Here is a 5,000-nt window from a genome sequence, read left to right as displayed (position 1 = left end):
CCGTACGTACCGCCCCAGCTCTTTCTGAGGCGGGTATCCACTCGGCTCGGGGGGGCCCAACGTTTGCCTAGTATCCTCGGCGCTGGAGCTTGACCCGCAAAGCCGGAGGAGCCGCACGCCCGAACACCGGCTTGCGCCGGCCGACGTGGGCCCTCCGAGGCGGGTCTCGTGTGCCAATCGCTCAGTTGGGGAACCGGCAGGCCCGTGGGCCGACGCCGGCTCACCCGGGGGTGAAGGGTGCTTCGATGGAGGCCCCCTGTCAGCCTCCGCGGAAGTCCGGCTTCAATACTTTAAAGTTTGAAAAACTTAGACATTTTTCGAGAACCGGAGCTTAGAGGGGTACATGCAAAAGCCAGGGCCGCGGGAAGCGCCCTAAATACTTCAATACTTTAAAATTTGAAAAACTTAGAAATTTTTCGAGAACCGGCATCTTCCCTCGGTAATTGCGAGATGCGAGGCCGCCCCTAGCCTCTGCTCTGTCGGACTCAATGGTCACGGGTGGCCGCTGATTAGCCCTGGTGCTCACCTCTCAAAATTGCGAGTCCCTAATATAATTCTGGCTGTCGGCTGGAGAAGGGGGTATAAAATCGGCACTTGAGGGAACGCCGGGCCCTCAAGTTCGGGGCCCTCTAGCGGATTTTTGAGGTACTGCACTCCCATTGGAAATGCATTGGCCATACATGGGCGCTCCGTCCACTACAATGTAATTCCCTCACAATATCTGCCCCCGCGTGGCCGCGCGATGCTACTGCTGCCCCGTTGGGAATGAATGGGCCTTTCGGAGGCCATAAATACAGCGCCGCTGCATGGATTTTGGCGGTACTGCGGCTGTCGTTGAAAATACATGGACCCGTCTGAATGAATGGGCCTTTCGGATTCCATAAACCCAGCGCCGCTGCATGGATTTTGGCGGTACTGCGGCTGTCGCTGAAAATACATGGACCCGTCTGAATGAATGGGCCTTTCGGAGGCCATAAACTCAGCGCCGCTGCATGGATTTTGGCGGTACTGCGGCTGTCGCTGAAAATACATGGACCCGTCTGAATGAATGGACAAAATATAAATCAGACACTACAGAACACAAGCATAATCCAAGATTACAAAATCATCTCAGCCTTTAAAAGAAACAAAAACCTGAAAGACTACTTAGTAAAAAGTAAATTACCAGAAATCAACATAACACAAACGCAGGGCCCCACATTCTACAAACAAGCCACCACAGTTAGGAACACCGTCACCAACACAAACTACCTAATTAAACAAACAATCACACCTACTAGGGAAAACTGAAAATACATGGACCCGTCTGAATGTATGGGCCTTTCGGAGGCCATAAACTCAGCGCCGGGCCAGTGTTTGGGGAATTGTGCCCGTCACTAGTGGCTGAATACATAATAATAATAATAATAATAATAATTCCCTTGTATTGTCATTCTGTGTAACAATGTACACAGAACGAAATGTCGATTGCACTGGGCTAGTGTTGAGGGAACGTCGGGCCCTCAAGTTCGGTGGCTTGGAGCGGATTTTTGAGGTACTGCACTCCCATTGGAAATGCATGGGCGCTCCGTCCACTACCATGTAATTCCCTCACAATATCTGCCCCTGCGTGGCCGCGGGATGCTACTGCAGCCCCGTTGGGAATGAATGGGCCTTTCGGAGGCCATAAATACAGCGCCGCTGCATGGATTTTGGCGGTACTGCGGCTGTCGTTGAAAATACATGGACCCGTCTGAATGAATGGGCCTTTCGGATTCCATAAACCCAGCGCCGCTGCATGGATTTTGGCGGTACTGCGGCTGTCGCTGAAAATACATGGACCCGTCTGAATGAATGGGCCTTTCGGAGGCCATAAACTCAGCGCCGCTGCATGGATTTTGGCGGTACTGCGGCTGTCGCTGAAAATACATGGACCCGTCTGAATGAATGGACAAAATATAAATCAGACACTACAGAACACAAGCATAATCCAAGATTACAAAATCATCTCAGCCTTTAAAAGAAACAAAAACCTGAAAGACTACTTAGTAAAAAGTAAATTACCAGAAATCAACATAACACAAACGCAGGGCCCCACATTCTACAAACAAGCCACCACAGTTAGGAACACCGTCACCAACACAAACTACCTAATTAAACAAACAATCACACCTGCTACGGAAAACTGAAAATACATGGACCCGTCTGAATGTATGGGCCTTTCGGAGGCCATAAACTCAGCCAGCGCCGGGCCAGTGTTTGGGGTATTGTGCCCGCCACTAGTGGCTGAATACATCATAATTATAATAATAATAATAATAATTCCCTTGTATTGTCATTCTGTGTAACAATGTACACAGAACGAAATGTCGATTGCACTGGGCTAGTGTTGAGGGAACGTCGGGCCCTCAAGTTCGGTGGCTTGGAGCGGATTTTTGAGGTACTGCACTCCCATTGGAAATGCATGGGCGCTCCGTCCACTACCATGTAATTCCCTCACAATATCTGCCCCCGCGTGGCCGCGGGATGCTACTGCAGCCCCGTTGGGAATGAATGGGCCTTTCGGAGGCTATAAATCCAGCGCCGCTGCATGGATTTTGGCGGTACTGCGGCTGTCGCTGAAAATACATGGACCCGTCTGAATGTATGGGCCTTTCGGAGGCCATAAACTCAGCGCCTCTGCATGGATTTTGGCGGTACTGCGGCTGTCGCTGAAAATACATGGACCCGTCTGAATGAATGGGCCTTTCGGAGGCCATAAATCCAGCGCCGCTGCATGGATTTTGGCGGTACTGCGGCTGTCGCTGAAAATACATGGACCCGTCTGAATGAATGGACAAAATATAAATCAGACACTACAGAACACAAGCATAATCCAAGATTACAAAATCATCTCAGCCTTTAAAAGAAACAAAAACCTGAAAGACTACTTAGTAAAAAGTAAATTACCAGAAATCAACATAACACAAACGCAGGGCCCCACATTCTACAAACAAGCCACCACAGTTAGGAACACCGTCACCAACACAAACTACCTAATTAAACAAACAATCACACCTGCTACGGAAAACTGAAAATACATGGACCCGTCTGAATGTATGGGCCTTTCGGAGGCCATAAACTCAGCCAGCGCCGGGCCAGTGTTTGGGGTATTGTGCCCGCCACTAGTGGCTGAATACATCATAATTATAATAATAATAATAATAATTCCCTTGTATTGTCATTCTGTGTAACAATGTACACAGAACGAAATGTCGATTGCACTGGGCTAGTGTTGAGGGAACGTCGGGCCCTCAAGTTCGGTGGCTTGGAGCGGATTTTTGAGGTACTGCACTCCCATTGGAAATGCATGGGCGCTCCGTCCACTACCATGTAATTCCCTCACAATATCTGCCCCTGCGTGGCCGCGGGATGCTACTGCAGCCCCGTTGGTAATGAATGGGCCTTTCGGAGGCCATAAATACAGCGCCGCTGCATGGATTTTGGCGGTACTGCTGCTGTCGCTGAAAATACATGGACCCGTCTGAATGAATGGGCCTTTCGGAGGCCATAAACTCAGCGCCTCTGCATGGATTTTGGCGGTACTGCGGCTGTCGCTGAAAATACATGGACCCGTCTGAATGAATGGGCCTTTCGGAGGCCATAAATCCAGCGCCGCTGCATGGATTTTGGCGGTACTGCTGCTGTCGTTGAAAATACATGGACCCGTCTGAATGTATGGGCCTTTCGGAGGCCATATACTCAGCGCCGGGCCGGTGTTTGGGGAATCGTGCCCGCCACTAGTGGCTGAATCCCGGGCTAGTGTTGGGGGACTTGTGCCCGCCAATAGTGGCTGAATCCCGGGCTAGTGTTGGGGGACTTGTGCCCGCCAATAGTGGCTGAAATCCGCGCCGGTGTTTGGGGAAATGTGCGCGTATTATCGGGCCGGTGTTTGGGGAATTGCGCGCGTATTATCGGGCCGGTGTTTGGGGAATTGCGCGCGTATTATCGGGCCGGTGTTTGGGGAATTGTGCGCGTATTATCGGGCCGGTGTTTGGGGATTTGCGCGCGTATTATCGGGCCGGTGTTTGGGGAATTGTGCCCGCCACTAGTGGCTGAGAACTTGGCTAGTGTTTGGGGACTTGTGCCCGCCACTAGTGGCTGAAATCCGGGCCGGTGTTTGGGGAATTGTGCGCATATTATCGGGCCGGTGTTTGGGGATATGCGCGCGTATTATCGGACCGGTGTTTGGGGAATTGTGCCCGCCACTAGTGGCTGAATCCCGGGCTAGTGTTGGGGGACTTGTGCCCGCCAATAGTGGCTGAAATCCGCGCCGGTGTTTGGGGAATTGTGCGCGTATTATCGGGCCGGTGTTTGGGGATATGCGCGCGTATTATCGGACCGGTGTTTGGGGAATTGTGCCCGCCACTAGTGGCTGAGAACTTGGCTAGTGTTTGGGGACTTGTGCCCGCCACTAGTGGCTGAATCCCGGGCTAGTGTTGGGGGACTTGTGCCCGCCACTAGTGGCTGAAATCTGGGCCGGTGTTTGGGGAATTGTGCGCGTATTATCGGGCCGGTGTTTGGGGATATGCGCGCGTATTATCGGACCGGTGTTTGGGGAATCGTGCCCGCCACTAGTGGCTGAATCCCGGGCTAGTGTTGAGGGACTTGTGCCCGCCAATAGTGGCTGAAATCCGCGCCGGTGTTTGGGGAATTGTGCGCGTATTATCGGGCCGGTGTTTGGGGAATTGTGCGCGTATTATCGGGCCGGTGTTTGGGGAATTGTGCCCGCCACTAGTGGCTGAAATCCGGGCCGGTGTTTGGGGAATTGTGCGCGTATTATCGGGCCGGTGTTTGGGGATATGCGCGCGTATTATCGGGCCGGTGTTTGGGGAATTGTGCGCGTTTTATCGGGCCGGTGTTTGGGGAATTGCGCGCGTATTATCGGACCGGTGTTTGGGGAATCGTGCCCGCCACTAGTGGCTGAATCCCGGGCTAGTGTTGGGGGACTTGTGCCCGCCAATAGTGGCTGAAATCCGCGC

Source organism: Urocampus carinirostris, chromosome 16, assembly GCF_059441175.1.
Source record: "Urocampus carinirostris isolate Australia breed hairy pipefish chromosome 16, RoL_Ucar_1.0, whole genome shotgun sequence".
Classification (NCBI taxonomy): Eukaryota; Metazoa; Chordata; class Actinopteri; order Syngnathiformes; family Syngnathidae; genus Urocampus; species Urocampus carinirostris.
This window is presented reverse-complemented; position numbering follows the sequence as displayed.